At 33.5% G+C, this 17442-nt stretch overlaps 1 protein-coding gene and 1 pseudogene across 5 annotated transcripts in view; both read left to right on the plus strand.

Annotated features, from left to right (window-relative positions):
* Znf385d (zinc finger protein 385D) overlaps positions 1–17442 on the plus strand; it is a 1018268-nt gene that overhangs the window by 863152 nt on the left and 137674 nt on the right. The window lies entirely within an intron of this gene.
* LOC147826433 (U2 spliceosomal RNA) lies at positions 5917–6045 on the plus strand (annotated as a pseudogene).

The following is a 17442-nucleotide window of genomic DNA, read 5'->3' on the forward strand; positions in this document are numbered from 1 at the left end:
TTATCTGGCCCTCAGTACATGGTCCTCTGAAAACTCAATATGTTTATGGATTCAGAGTATACCTGATGTACTTTAAGTATTTGGCATATATTCTCTCATTTAATCCTCCAAGGTCAAAAAATTAGTATATCACCATTCTGGAACTCCACCCATATTTGTTCACCTCCAAATTTGTAAATCAGGGTATGCTAGTTTTTTAGAATCCATTTCACCCCTCTATTTTCTGTGCCCAGGTATCTCCTTCACCATATATATCAACTTGGTGTTGGCTTGGCTTTATTCCTGTTTGGATTTATATGATGAAATACAAATGGTTGCTGGAACTCCTGCCAAGCTGGGTCGTGCTGTGCATGGTCTGTTCCTGGTGAATGTTTTGGAATTGTTTGAAATTCAGCTTAGCAGCCTGATACTTGATCCATTATGTGTTTTTCTTTAACAATCATTAGCACCCCAGAAGTAACAGGCTTCGAGATTATTGTGTCAAGTAGTTAGAAGAAGCCTGCAGTACTGGTATATTTTCTGTATTGTGATGCATTTTTATGTTTGGTGTTTTTAGACCTAAGAATGCTTTGCAAAAATTAAATTGTTATCCAGAAAGATCTGGAGAACTAGTTTATAAAGTTAATTTAAAATACAAAGTTGATTCAGCAGCAGAAGAAGGATGAAAATGCAGTTTTAGCTGCCATGTATTATTTTCATGATGGAAGAAATTACATATTCCAAGAAGAGGAAAAACAACTCTTAAGAGTTCCCAGAAGATTTTAGAGGAAGTGTCGTAATCCTAAATTATGTTCTTGATGTTAAAATATTATTTAGAATGTTGATTATTTCAATTGAATTTTTTGTCAAATTTGAGCAACAATAATCCTTTACTTGTAGACTTTAATTTATGGAGGTTAGATACTATGGCATTTTGGGATGAGTGTATATTTTTAGGAGCCAAGATTACTCTTCTTTCTATTTGCTATTTAAAACACATCTAGAAGAAACTGTAAGTTTATTTCAAAATGACATAAAGTACATAAATATATAACTACTTTTCTCCCAAGATTTTTTGACATAAATTTAAAGAAATGCAAAAAGAAGTCATAGTTGCAAAAAAAAAAAAAATAGAGGTGTTTTGGGTCACCAACTGATGAATGGTTTAAATGTTTTTGAAAGCCAGAGGGAGAATTGGAGTGCTTGGAGAAGAAAAGTATAATAAGAAATATGAGGTCAGAACCCAGGAGAATGTCTGGAATTACGATCTGCAATTGGATGAGAGCTGAATAAAGTAGAAAACAGAAGACTGATAGGGCAAAAAATATGAGTATTTATTAAGAAGAGAAAAAAAAGCATATTTATATTAAGATAAAAACATCATTTATTTTAAAAAGCAAAAAAGGAAACAATAGGAAAGCTTGATTAATGTAAGTAGGAATCAAAGCTAAAAACTTCAAGTAATTGATGGATAAATAAAAAAAAAATATATATATATATATATATAGGCTACTTTGCTCTAAACTATAAAAAATTCTCATTTGAGTGAGCCAAGATTCATAATATTGGAACCAAAGAAAATTGAATCAGTTGATGCCTATCACATCCAACTAGGAAGATACCAGTATTGATAAAGTCAAAGTATTGGTAATGTAGTTTATTAGCTTTCAAATTTTAGTCTCTCCCAAACAACACCTAGAAGGATGGGTTACAGTTAGTTGTAAGTATATTTTAAAGAATTAGAAGTTGAAGATGGAAAAAAATAAAATACGTACTTTAAAGCAGGGAATTTGAGATCCAGACTCAAATCAAGAAGTAAACATATGGGGCCAGGGATTTAGCTCAGTGGCACCATGCCTTCCTTGCAAGCACAAGGTGCCGAGTTCCATCCCCGATATCAAAAAAAAGAAGAAGAACAAGAAGAAGAAGAAGAGGAAGAAGAAGAAGAAGAAGAAGAAGAAGAAGAAGAAGAAGAAGAAGAAGAAGAAGAAAACTTAAAAGTGCATATGTGTATACTTATAAAATAACAATATAATATTCAAAGTAATAAAACTTTGAAAGTATGTAGAGGAGTGTACAAAGGAAAAAAATGTAATAATGTATACGTGTGAAGTTCTCATCTTTCTTAGTGTCTAGAGTCATATATAATAGTATATTATTCAGTTATGATGTCAACTGGAAGGGGGAAAAACCCTAATAATGATGAACATTTCAAGCATCTAACTCTGGGCTTGGAATTTTAGAGTGGAGAGTTTTGCTTTTCATCTGAAGCTGTTTCATATTATTTGATTTATTACCGTATGTGCATTACTTGATGAAAATAAATAAAAATGGAAGAGAAATTATAGCTCAGCATATTCTGAGAATCCCTATTGAATAAGATTTGAAGTCCTTGAAGTACTTGGGAAATACAAAATGTTCTAGGTAGTGTTCAAACTAACAAAATAACCTCTTAAATCAGTGGTCCTGGATGTGCTTGTTCATGGGAAATCACTGGGAATTTGCCAGCTCCTTTGGGCCATGTGAAGAGTAACTTAAGTAGTAAGAGTTCATGTTTTAGTGTATGGTGTAGCTTGTACAGTAAGGTACAATAGGCCAACAGCACTGTATTTGGGACATTTAAAAAAATGTGTTTGTTCCTGTATGGTAAAAAATGAAAGTGGTAAAAATACTACCAGAAGGTGACTTTATCTTCACAGTAGTTAAGAGAGGTTCTTAGGTACTGAATTACCTTCACCTGAGGTTCAGGTGGACTTGATCTTTAGAATTTCTTGGAATTCTAGATACCCTTGACTTCATCCTTCTTTGACCTCCACAATTCATTATAACTGGTTTGAAGCTTCTAACTTATTTCAGCAATTGTTCAGAATGATCGGAGAATGAAACACAGGCAGAGTAGAGGGGAGAGTATGGAGAGAAGTGAGGCAGGGCTTTAGCAGCTCTTCAGGGACTAAACATAGCCTAGAGTGTAGTTGGAACTACTTTGTGACAGTCCTGTTTACTTCAAGTTCTGATATAGTTTTCTCTATCAGCTGTTGGTTTTGGATTATATAATATATATATATATATATATATATATGACTTTTAGTTTATTAGTGTGTGTTTGCAGTACATAATTTTTACATTCTTTGTGGGAAGTTGGTGCTGTACATTACACATCTTAATTCCTTTTCTTATCCCCTTTCCCTTCTCCCCCACCCCACCCCACCCCACATCGCTTGATCCCTTCCCTTTTTTCAATTTTTGTACAAGTTTGCAGTACATAATGTTTGTATTCCTTGTGTGGAGGTGGTTCAAGTACATAACACATGTCCTAATTCCTTTTGTTATCCCGTTTCTGCCTTCTCTCCCACTACCTGCATCTCTTGATCCCTTTCCCCTTTGAGAAAGATCTATCACCCTACTTTCTATTATCTGTCATTTATTTTGCTCTTTGTTTTTATTCTGGGTTGATTATCTAAGAGAAACCATGTGATATTTAAGTTTATGTGTCTGATTTATTTCACTCAATATTATGATCTCAATGTGTATCCGCTTTCCTACAGATTATTCAATTTTGGTTTTCTTTATGTCAGAGTAATATTTCCTTGTGTGTAAATACTACATTTCCTTCATCCATTCATCTGGTGATGGCCATATAGGCTGCTTCCAAGATTTAACTATTATGAATTGTGCTGCTATAGACATGGATATGAATGTTGGTGTTTCTGTGGGTATTTCATGGGTATTTCTGTGATACGATGATTTTAAATCTTTTAGGAAAATACCTAGAAGAATACCTGGGTCAAATGGAATTTCTAGTATCAGTTTTTTTTGAGGAATCTCCCCACGATTTCTATAGCAGTTGTACTAGTTGACATTGCCATAAACGGTGTAGAAGGATACTTTTTTCCCCTCAGCCTCTCCAACATTTGTTATTTTTTGATTTCTTGATAATGGCTATTCTTTCTGGGGTAAGATGGATTCTCAATATTTTCTACATTTCTGCCTGGTGGTTTGTCAACCCCTAGAGGAACCAGATGCAGATCCTGTTTTTGCTTTTAGTTCAGAAGTCCAGTTGCTTGCTATACAGGTTTGAGAGTCATAATGATGAGTAGGAAAAACACTGGATTTTAATAAACCTGGCTTTAAATCTTGGAGTTGACTAGTAATATATACATGAACAAGAAACATCATTTATCTTTGGTTATTTCTCAGTTTCTGGTTCTGTAAAATAATAATAGCATATACATTAAAAGATTGTTTGGTTAAGGATTTATTAGTGGGAAGGAATACACTGGTTTTCTCAAAATACCAATGAAAGTATGTTAGTGAAATGAATATGACTCTATTATTATTTTTAATGTCTTTTTAGCAACTCTCAAGGAGTATTTTAAACACTGGAGTGCATTTGCCCTGTTTATTGGGCCCCTGGCTCTGTATCTTTAACAAAACCCCCAAGTCATTCCCTACATATAGCTAGCATTGAGAATGATTTGCTTAAATACATGGCAAGTGTTTTAAGAGTTGAATGAAATTAGATTATTAGTTTTGCTTTTTGAGCATACCATCTATTTTGAATATTTACACCAAGGCTCCAAAATACAGATCCCCTTACATGACATCTGTAGTTAAGTTTTTCAACAGCAAATCTTTACTGAGCAGTTTCTGTGATAAAACATGTTTTCCAAAGACAAATAAAACATACTGCCTTTTTGCAATTTAGGTACAGGAGACTATAAATATTATTTAAATGGCAAATACAAATTATATAATACTAGAATGTACAGGGCATTGTAGAGACTTGGAGGAGAAATACTTACCCTGCTCAGAGACTGGAAAGGTCCTTTTAGTAGGGGGCAGGGAAGGCACATAGAGGGATAAATAGGCATTAAACATGTAACAAGCAAGTAATAAAGATTAGATGAAGGAAAGAATCTTATAAAATATAAGGAGACAGTCAATCATACTGGATTATGCAAGGTGTGGCTAGCAGGTCTCTGTTAGTGGAGCAGTGTCTAGGGCAAGAAGAATGGAAAATAAATCTAGAAAGAGAGGGCTGGGCTAGCTCAAGAGACATTGTTTTCCCAAATAAAATGTCCCTGTGACTTGAATTCCATAGCACTATTTAAGAAAAAGAGGTATATGAGCCACTTATGGGAGGAGATGGAGATATAAATTAGTGAAAGAATATTTGATGCAAGAAGTAGAATATTTCAAATCTAGCCCAAACAGAACAAAACATTGAATGATACCAAATTATAAGCAATGTGAGACTTTCTGTAAGGCATTGGTATATAAATAATAGCACATAATAAAGTAATATATATGTATGTACATATACATATGTGCATTAGCATTTTTATGCACAACAGAAAACTAGGCAAGGACATTACTTTATCTAAATTTCATATGTAGGTGTTATCTTGGAATTTTCATGCTAGAACAGATCAGATAGTTTATAGAAAAGGGATTTGTTCACATTATTATACTTGCTCAAAGGCGTTAAGTGGTGATTTAAACAAAGAACCAAATATACAATGAAGCAAGAAAAATGTACAATTCAAATTATTTAGCTCAAAATTTATGTCTTCTAGAAGCTAACCAAGTAATTAAAGTCAGGACAATTATTTACATAGCTCAGATCAATGTGCATTTTGCTTAGTTTTTTTCTATAGGCTTTAAAACTTTCATTTTGCAACATTTTAAAAACATCCAAACTGGGCCTGGTGATGCAGCCCTGTAATCCTAGCACTCTGGAAGATTGAATCAAGAGAAGTGCAAATTCAAGCCCACCCTCAGCAATTTAGCTGTCAACTTAGTAAGACTTTGTTTCAAAATACAACATTAAGAAAGGCTTGGGGATATAGCTCAGTGCAACGGCCCTGTTTTCCAACACCAATCCTGCAAACCAACAACTCTTCAGTTTTTTTGAGACTGGTTAGTAAAGATCTGTGCATCACTTCTCGGCCTTTTGGCTAAGATCAAGTGTAGTAAAGATCTGCGCTCAAGTAATACACTACTTCATTTCTAGTCTCCTTATCTCTGAATGTCAATTCCATAAGCTTATTTCTTCCTAGACCCTTAAGGATCACAAATTGTTCAAGGCTAAAGTTCATCACGTCTAGAAGAGTAGCAGGCATGGAATGCTCTTAGTGACCCACTGACTATTCAAACTTTCCTTTTTAGCAACTTAGATAAGAAAACAAATATTAATTTGTATTTTTCCTTTGGAGAAGATATCCTATAATTAGTGGCTGGGCAAAATTTTACAATCGTTCCTATATTTTCATAATCCATTACTTTTGTCAGGATTGGAATTGTTTCTCTCAAAGAGCTGTATTGAAGTTCTAACCACCAGGACATTAGAATGGAATCTTATGTGAAAGTAGAGTCTTCACAAAGGTGATCAAGTTAAAATGATATAACTAGAGTGGGCCCTAGTCTCATATCAATGATGTCCTTATGAGATGGAGAAATTGGACATAAAGACTGAAATACACAGGGACAATACAAGATAAAGAAGGAGAAAAGAAGTAATACAGTTACAAACCAAAAGATGCCAAAGAATGCTCCCAAAACACTAGAAGATTGAAATAGGCAAGGAATGATTCTCCACTACAAGCTTGAAAGGAAGCGTGACATTTTGAACCTCTTAATTTTAAACTTCCAGCTTTCAGAACTGTGAAATAATATGGATCGGTTGTTTTAAGCCGTTGAGTTTTCAGTTCTTTGTTACAGCAGCCCTAAAGAACTAACATGTAGTTAAAAAAATTTAAAAATAAATATTAATAACCAATTAACAGAAGCTTTCGCATTCTAATTTTAAACCAGAATCTAAATTAAATCCATCAGTCTAATAGTACTATGATTTTTCAAAAGAAATTTAACAACAATAAAGAAGAAAGGACATATTTCAGAGTAAGGAAAAATTCTTGAAATTTAACAGTTTGTTATATAAATACACAAGGATGTTGCCTTAACCTTTATTTCCAACTCAGGGTACAGCAGATTTCAATACCTAGACTACATTTCAGTGACCTACCCCCAGATGTCTTTGTGGATATCTGATGCAGATGGTGGGAGCATGGATTTCTAAAATATATTCTCTTGGTCAATCAATAAGGCTATGTTCTCTTGAGAATTCCATGCAAGTGAAGTCCCAACTCTGGAGTTTTTGTGTTTAGTTACCTTAGACTTTATTCAGAAACCAAACCTGAAGACTAATGAGACATTGACTTCTCTTCTGCAGAAAGGTAATGTGGATGTTCATGCCTGGGAAAGAGATTTTGCCATGTGTGCCCACATTTGGTAAATCTTACAGCAAATAAGGAAGTCCATTATGGGATGAAATAACCTTTTTTATCTTGCTGTTTTCACACTTTTTTTTTCAGAATGTAGCTTTTATCATTTATAAAGTAAATATAGAGTTTAGTTACATATTGAATACTCACTAGGTTCCAGGAAAGCAATAAGAACCACAGAGGATATGAACTGGGGAGAATCACTGACACTACCCATTGGAAACTATGCAAAAAATGATGTCTAAAGTCATGTCTAGGGTTAAAATGACAAATTGTATTTATCCATTCAAAATCTTGATGTGTAGGTGTCTGTGGGCATACCATGATATTGCTTGAACACAAGTCAAGCACATAAATGATTCTAAGAAAAATAATGTCCTAAGATGCACTCAAGCTCATCCAATCTTTACTTTGAACTTGCTGTGTTTTACTTTATTAACCTATTCTCAGAACATTAAGGAACATAGCCTTGGCAGAAATCTACTGACAATGTAATATTTCTTGTATTTGACATGCCCTAAGTACTTGGAGAGTATCCAAATGTCTTTGCTGAAGCACTGGTTTTCTGAACAAAATCAGTTCCTCCTTAGCTGATCAGTGGACCACTATAGGTGTTAATTTTTGTTTAAAAAATGTTGTGAAGAAAAAAATTACCTGATGTTGGCCTAAGTTGTAGATGAGAGAACCTGATAACCATTTCTCTGTTGGTTAGGTGAAAATAGATCATAAGAAAATTATTCTTGGTGGGTTACTGTCACAGATTCTACTGTTAGAGTGAAGTATCTTGTATCCTATATTATATGACTATCATCCTCCTATATGCTTTCTTCTAATAAACTCTGTCTCCTTAGCCTAATTATCCTTGAAAACCCAGGCTTTCTGTTATTGTTAATACTATTGCAAGTGTGATACAGTTTTGATATTTGGCTTCAGGTTGTACAGTTTATTTAACACATACTGAGCACATGTATTCAAACACACACTGAGTCTTTCAGAGCCACTCTAATTGCTATAATACAAAGAACAGGAGAGCCAACCCTCTCTTGACTTTACTCCCTTAAGAGAGACAAGCCAGTCAAGAGACATCTTCAGATGGTGTGTTGTAGTGTTGTACAAAGTAAGGGGGAAGACCTAGCCCAGTTGAAGGTGGTCAGGTAAGAGTTCTGAAAAGTAAATAGGGAAGGGTGGAGGGGGTGAAGGGCACACAGATAATGGGGAAAAAATAAGAACTAAGATACATCAAGTACAGGTACAAGCACCCAATTTTAAATGTAAACATATTGTATACCTAAAATGTACCAATAAAAGAATTAAATCAATAAATAATTTTTTAAAAAGACAGATTTAACCTGAGTCTGGTGGTAAAATTGAGCTTCCTATTGAAAAACTATCTTTTCTATTAATGTATTTATGTGGCTTATAAATGTTGCATTTTCTATTTAAACTGATCAAATCACTAGATTTGGGCTTGGACTGATAGGTTGATGAACCTGTTATATTCATTCAACTAACCTTCCACTAGTTGAATGAATTTGTCAAGTGAGCTCATGTATGCCCTTTGCTATTTAGAAAAAGTATGGAAACCATGAGACTTTATGTATCTCCATTAAACACCCCACCACCACCATAACCCTGTGCAAGGCTGTGTCTTAGTCTTGGGTAAGTGATATTTCTGTTAAATTCCCTACCAATCCAAATCCCATAGAAACATGAATATAGGTATCTTCCCAAATTATTATGCCTCATATTTAATAATGAATGATTAGTACTTTACCTTTAGATTTTAAAAAAATTGAAGAAAAATTATGATGGATATTATAGACAACACCCATACTCCAGTTACTCAGTTCTACAGCTGTTAATATTCCATCATTTTGATTCAAGTTTTATATTTTTTCAAAAATGAAACATTATGGATATAGCTACAGACCCCTTTAGTTACTGCATTAGTCCCATCCTAAGATCCTCAAAGGCAACAACAATTAGGAATTTTTCTTTCTTTATATTTTCATTCTCCTACTTGTATATATCAATGAATACATTTACAATTTATAACACTTTTGTATGTGTGATTATTATTGTTTTTAATTGCAAAATATACCAACATGGACTAGAATAGGATAATGAATTCCTACATATCCATCACTTAGCTTTTGCAATTATCAAAACAGCACTAATCTTGTTTCATCTATATCCTCAGCCATTTACCTCCTAAATCCTTTCAATTATTTTGAAGCAAATCCCAGTTGTAATCATTTCCTCAGTATATATTTTACTATGTACCTCTAAATCATCATAACCTTTTAAAACACATAACCATTAGTTACTACATCTAAGAATTAAATATAATTTCTTATTATAAAAATAGTTTTATGTTCCCTCTCTCCTGATATTTTTCAGTTTATTAGAATCAAGACCCATATAAGACCTATTATGTAGAATTTGTTGAAATATTTTTAAAGTATCTTTAAAGTCTTTTAAAAGTATTTTTCCCAATTATTTTCTAGGTATTTATTTATTCAAAAGACATGTAATTGGTTCTCTAGTTTCCCACAGTTTGAAATTTGCTGATTTAATGGATGTAGAGACTTTTACCTCCTCCTCCCTTCTGTTTCCTGCAAGCAGGTAATTACATCTAGACTCTTGTCACATTCAGGTTTGATATCTTTGGCAAGAATCCCTCATAGATGACACTGCAATTCTTCAGGAGTCACCTGCTCTCTGGGCTATTTTTATTCATCAACAGTACTTGATGGCTGTTGCCTAGACACATTAGACACATTATTTCTTTATGAATGGGAAAATGGTGCTATCCTAATTTCCTACTTAATATTTTGTTTATGTGTGTTTATCACTGTTTTAGTGTCTGTTGTCATAGATACTCTTTTACAGTTTGCTTTTTTATCTCTCCATGCTGAAATAAATATTTAAGGAGTTCCTTGTAACTTTTGTATATTGATCATTTATTATTTCTCTCTTGTTGGCTAGAATTTTGAAGTTGTTTCAAAATTTTTGCTAACACAAACAAGATTGCAGGAAACTTCGCTTTGATGCCCTTGGTCTACATGAGCCAGCCTTCCTCCTGAAATTGAATCTCTGAGTTTTGTGTTAAATTCATTTTCAATGTTTCTAGATGCTACCAAACTTTTCCTACTTTTCAAAGTTCTTTACAAGGCCTACTGTTGTCAAACTTATTTTTGCTGATGATTTAGTTCTTGTTACTCTAATTTTCAGTTTTATGATAGATAAACAATACATTTTTATACATCCTCTGGTCACTCAGCTATTCTCTATGAATTACCTCCTAATAAGCCTTGACCATTTGCCATTGATATTTATTTTCTACATAGTGATTTTAAGGCTTCTTTGTCTATTTGGAGTATATAGTCTTTGATTTATTTAGAGCTTAACATTTTCTCTCCATTTTTTTATTAAACACTTTATTTTGCTTATTAAATATAGCGGAGTGGTTAAGATTACAGGTGTTTGACTTAGAATTCTTGAATTTAAATCACAGCTCTGGAAGTGCTTAGTTGAGAAATCCTAATCCACTTAATCTCATGTGTCTCTCCGTAAAATTTCTCATATTAAAAATGGGAATAAAAACAGTATCCTATGACTATAGAGATATTGTGACAACCTAGTAAGATATGACCCCTAGGGCATCATGAGCAGTATGTCACACCATGTATGTGTTTACTTTAGTGTATATGTTATTATTTTCTTCAAAAATAATTTGAAGCTTAATGTAATTGAATTCATTTATCTCTTCCTGGAAGGATGTGGATCACACAGATGCTTTGAGCCATATCTGTATTCTTCCACATTTCTGCTGCTAGAAAGAAATAGTAGGACTTGTTATTATTGCTGTGAAATGAAAGTAACAGAAGCAGCTATATTACTGTGTGATTTCTATATTGCAGAATGGCACTGGCTCCATATACAACTTATTCAGTTTATCATGCACAAGCCAACAATGATCTTTGTCACCCCATTTTAGAAGGGAGAAAATAGAAGTGTTGAAAGGCTAAAATAAACAGCTAGCAAGTAAAATGAGATATATTTCAACTACATCTTCACCGCCTTAATCACTTCCTATTTGAGGACAAAGAGGAAGAGTTATATTTAATGTTCAGTGTTACATTGGCAAGAACCTAAAAGTGGCAAGTGATAAACTGGCTTATTGTCCCTTTTCCACTACAGTAAGAGGATAAAATAAGATCATGGAAATTCTATTCAGCTGTAAAATGTTGTGGTTCTTAGAGTTACACACATACATATGATGTGTCTAGTGCTGTTTAAAATTGTGACAACTTAAATATCAGACAACAAAGTTTGGTTGGATAAATTATAGTACATTAATTTAGGGAAATTGTGTGCCTTCATTTAATTGATAAGTATGAAAATTTAAGTTAAATGAAAGTATTCTTCTGATATATATGGTTAAAACAGTGTAAACTTGTGCACTCGGAAGTACACAGATATGCAGCTTTCATAGCGAACAATTTAGCTTGTTTCTTAGAAGGTAACTTCTAACTAGCACCTTGTAATTTCCCATATAATACAGGGACTGACTCAGAATGAGGTTCAGTCATCAGGAAGACTGGCCACATGACTGTGACTAGAGAATTAGGACCTTGTGTCAACTGATATCACCCCAACCTCCAAGGAATACAAGAGGACTGGAGAATGAGTTCTTTCAGGTTCCCAATTGCAATATCAAACGGGCCTTACTAAATCATGAAAGCCCTGTGTGTATGGGAAGGTAGAGGAAGGGAAGGTAGAGGAAGGGCGATGTATCCTAATTCCATCAGAAGAGGATGTGGAAGCTTTGTATTTGGGAGCTTTCTATTTCTTGCCCTGTGGGTCTGTTTGTTTGGCTAATTTAAGAAATCTGTAATTTTTCTCTCTTTTTAAAACAAATATGTAACTTGCACACAAAAAAGTACATAACATCTAAGTGTATCACTGTTCAATACATGCACACTTCCATGTTGCCACCATCTCAATAAAGAGATGTGTACTTCTGAATGCATAATTTTACATTATTTTAAGCATAGCACAATTTCCTTTCACCTCACAATATATTAAAATAATAGTTTCATTTAACTTCAGTTTTCATACTTATCAATTACACAATGCCAAACAATTTCCCTGAATTCATATCCTATAGTCTTTCCTAAGTATAGTGCTTTTTTGAAGTGTATAACTCATTTTGGCAAATTAGTAAGTATGGGTTATGAGATCCCACAAATTTGTATTTAGTTTGTCGGAAGTACAGTTGGCTCAAGGGCCCCTAAACTTGTGTTGGGTACTGAAATAAGGACACTCTTGCTGGCAAATGTGTCTGTAACCTATGGAATCTACACTAACTCTGGATAGTTAGTGCCAGAATTGCATAGCAGTATTATAGTAAAGAATCTGAAAACTTCTTTAGTGGCATGCACTGAATCTTTACCTGTATATACTTGACAATGTAGGAATTTCATCCTTGGATATGTACATCAGGGAAACAACTACTATATCCAACAAATCACATGCTCAGAAATATAGTAGCATAAATTTATAAAAATTCAAGTAGAAAACATCTTGAATGTCCATCAATATATAGAATAGTATATAGAGGTGACATTGAACACAATATTCATAGATACAATTTTTAATGAAAGAAGCCAGACACAAAGAATACTGTACATACTGTGAAGTTATGTTTGTATGAAGAGCAAAAGTAGGCAAAAAATAATACACGGTGGTGTCATAATGGCAGTTTCTACTGGTTTTATTAATTGGGCAGGAGCAGAAAGCCTCTAAAGTGCTGAAAATGTTCCTTATTGAGATGGTGGCAACATGGAAATGTGATGTATTTTAAAAATTGAAAAGTGATACACTTACATGTTATGCACTCTTATGTGTGTAAGTTACATATGCATTTTAAAAAGAGGAAAAAATTACAGATTTTTTATTTGAGACTGTCATTGTTAGGAGGTTTTTTTTTATTTTCTAATGCGTAAATATAAGTAATATAAACAAAATTTACTAACTCCAGGTTGACTTATATCAGGCCCTCCATTTAGAGTCACAGTAATTAGGAAGTCACAAATATCCACACATACTCACATTTGGCAAGCTGGTGAGCATGTGTGTGTCATGAGAACCCACAGATTGGTAGGCATTTGATGTACAATACAGAGTTTGACCATGGCACCAGAGAGAGTCAGGGGCAGAGTGAGAGGCTGGTAGGTGTTAGCTGGCTCTGCCGCCTGCTACTTGTGTGATATTGGGGAAAGAACAACAACCACAAAAAATAAAGTCAGTGGGTTAGGAGAGAAATAATGCTTATCACCATCAAACACATAGTAAGTGTCCTTAGGTGTAACCTTTACAGTTATTGTCACTGTCCGTTATTATATAGAAATATCAGCTAGAAGTGACAATTTGTATATTTCTGGACTTCTAAACTTCTTGGCATTTAAGTTCTTATTCTTTGATTTAAAAGATGAAAACCACATAATAATAGACTACAGAGAGAAGATGCCTCTTAGAATAGGAAATGTAAACTTAAGGTTAAACTGCTTCCTTGCAGAAAATGAAAAGCAAAACATCCTGGAGAAGAGAATCTAGAGGTGCTACTTTTGTCTCTGAGACATTCCCCTTGCATGCTTATTTATAAATCCATTTAGCAGAATGCCCAGAGGGTAAGTGGTGAAAGCCTAGGGCTTAGATAGAAATGCAAAGGTCTTGAAACCTGAAGTGAAGAAAAGCATATTCATTTAACTTCAAATAAGGCCACAGGCTGAGTTTAAAATTGAATTTTAGTAGAGTTTGAGTAAACATATCAATAGGTAGTGTAGCTTTCTTTGCTTTGGTGTGTCTGTATTGGGGGACTGGATAATAGATTTAGAATTTTGCTAGTCAAGATACTCTGATTTAGAAATTAGACAAATACGTCATAAAATATTATGTAGAATAGTTTTCAATTCAACGCTGCGTAGCTTAGGTGGGATGTGTCTGAAAGTCTTAGGCATCAGATTCCTATGTATCATTTTAGTTTAATGTCTTTACTGTTATAGAAACCTTTACATTTGATTCATATTTTTAAAATGATTTTCTTTTCTCAGATCACTATTTTCTAAACTAAATACAGTGATAATCATGCTAAATTAAAAAAAAAAACAGCAGCCAGTCATTGGTTATAGTATTTTAGAAATTATGAATTATGTGTTTTTATAGTAGTATATCTCCAAGATTTTAATATTGTGTTGTGTACCATTAATATCTTCTAGTACCAGGGTTTTCTCCAACCTGTTTGACCCCAAAATCTCTTTTTTCTGGTCTACCGTACATAATTGGCCTCACTTTCAACTAATTTTGCAGGGAAACTCCTGATGATAATATGCACACACACACACAATAGAATATGATTATTTTGATAGAATAGATCTACTGGTTCATAGGGGAAGAACTAACAAATATGTTAAAATATTTTTAAGCAAAATATTTTATTATAATGCTAAATAATTATAACTTTAGGCAAAATGATCAAGTTAGCTGTCCATATGTTCCTAGATTTGATAGTAGATGCTACTTTTAGTTACACAGCCTGTAATATCATTTAATGAAGCATTTAACAATGGAACTGCATACTATTTAGACATCATTGTTTCATAATTGCTCACTGTAAATGGTCACAAACATGTATATATAATATCTCAGATTGTTATGTATTTTAATTAATAAAATTTTAAACTTATCATTCTGTTGGATTACATTCCTAAAATGATAAAAAATCATTAACTTTGGTAGTATACTTATGATTTGAGAAATATATGTGTAAAATATAATTCTGTAAAGTTTTTTTCCTTAAGTATACTGGGAAATAAAATGTGTTCCTGAAGAATACACCACTTTGCATTTTGGAATCTCATTTTATAGCCACAGTGATCAGCACATCATTCAATTCAAACAAAAGAATTTAATCTGGAGAATATGTCACATTTGCATGAAGTGTCTGGTTTCAAAATACCTCCTACACAATTTTGGATTGAATGCAGTCACTGCTTTCCAGTGTAATTGAAAGACCAAAATAATATCTTTCTCATCAATAAGACAAAAACTCAGCACTAGGTATTTTCTGGAAGCATCTCTGATATAAATATGCAGTATATTTATATTTCAGAGTAAAAGAGAATTTGAATATTCTTTAATGAGTTGTAGGTATAATTTACCTTATTCCCTGAAAGATATCGGCCTTTTTTAATGCACAGGACACTCAAACAGAACACAAGGACACAACTGCCTCTAAGTTGATGACCTCTTTCTGCTTTTTTCTTTCAGCTTATAGCTGAAAGGAAAATGACTCTGTAGCTGTTGTTGTGGAAGTTTTAGTGGCATTTTAAAAGTGATGTTAGAATCACCCTGTGGTCAATGAGAGCTAGTGAAAAGACCTGAAGACAAACATTTGTATAGCTCCTAGCTGGCTCTAGCTCTGTGCATTGTTAATTTCGGTTTTGTGAAAGTAAAGGTGAGGTGGGGTTGCGGAAAGTTTGGAACCTTGGTTCAAATGGAATCATGGCGTTATGTACGGAGAACCATACTGAACCATGTTCTGCAACCTTTCACACTACTACCATCTAACAGGTCCATGAGATACTGTAATTTTAAATTTGTTTTTAATATTTGGATTAAGGCACCGAATTGAATTTAAAATGAGTTTAGACTGTTAAGACATGAAAAGATAATAATTTCAACAAACAATTCAAATGTCCATCAAGTGGAAAATGTATAAATGCATTTTTAATGTATTATACAAAGGAATGCTATTCAGCAATACAAAGGAATAATGCAGTGAAATATGCAGCAAGGGTGAAAGGCAGAATCCCAGTGACAGAAAGCAGATCAGCAGCTTCAGGGACTGGGAGTGCTGGGCGGACATAGACTACAGAGGAGCCAGAGGACACTTTTCCAGGCAGTGGAAATGTTCTGTTTGATAATTATTTGTAGCTACATCCATTCATCAGATCTCATTAAATTGTGCACTTAATATTGGTGAATTTTATTGCATGAAAATTACACCTAAATAAAAGTGATCAAAAAGACAGTAAGATAGAATTCAGTAGTAAGTGAGGAAGGATTCCTACAATTTATTCATTCTTGGAAGTGTACATAAAAATCAAAGGGACAGCCTGAGTTTCACCCAGAATCTAGGCAAGGATTAACATCAGATAAGTTTAAAGGAAAGTGGAACATAAAAATGTACACACCACACACACACACACACACACACACACTTGAGTTCCTCTTGGCCACTGTTAACTGTCAAATGTGCAAACAACTAGCCCAGTGTGTAGCATCTAGAAGGCACTCTAATGAATCTCACTGCTGTGATTTCTATTGCTGCAGTTGTTATTTAGAAGGCTACATTAAACATTCCTAGACAACATAATAAGGAGGAATTAATACAGGACAGAAACTTTCCCCTATCTGTAAGTGGAGAGAGCCTATGAGTTAACTGAGTCCAGTGATTTGAAATATGCAAGAGCTAATGCAATTTATCAATTTCTTACTTAGGGAAATTAACTATAATATGTAACAGAAGCTAAATATTAGTCATTATTTCTTATACATGTTTGTAGCTGTGTTTGTGTGTGTGTGTGTGTGTGTGTATGTGTACAATCATTTTGAGTTATCTCAAGCCAAGATGAGGACTATCACAAGAGCTTTCAGTTAAAAATTTCTGTTTATACACCTTCAACAGAAATCATAGATATACATATTATATATAACATATTTACATATATAACAATATATGTGATAGATGATATATAATGTCTATCATTCTATAGCATATATGTTAACCCACTATATCACATACAATATATGTGATATATATGACATTGAAATGATTTTGAAATGTTTTTTGACCATATGAGAAATGGAAAGAGTACCAACAATGACTACAGGAATGTGAGGGTCATGTTACCTTTTACCACCACATGTGCTGCAATACAGTAAATACAGTAGTCAGAATGTATTGATTGCTTAATGTACATAGAGCTGATCATATAAAGTCAGTTTCATAAATTTTCACATATAATTCTCATCACAACTTTAAGACGTGACCAAAGAATTTACATAAGAAGTAGATCATCTAACTCTAATAATTGAGAATTACTGGTATGAA

Source organism: Heterocephalus glaber, unplaced genomic scaffold, assembly GCF_053883595.1.
Source record: "Heterocephalus glaber isolate CG9 unplaced genomic scaffold, H.glaber_assembly_v1.0 deba00001472, whole genome shotgun sequence".
Lineage (NCBI taxonomy): Eukaryota > Metazoa > Chordata > Mammalia > Rodentia > Bathyergidae > Heterocephalus > Heterocephalus glaber.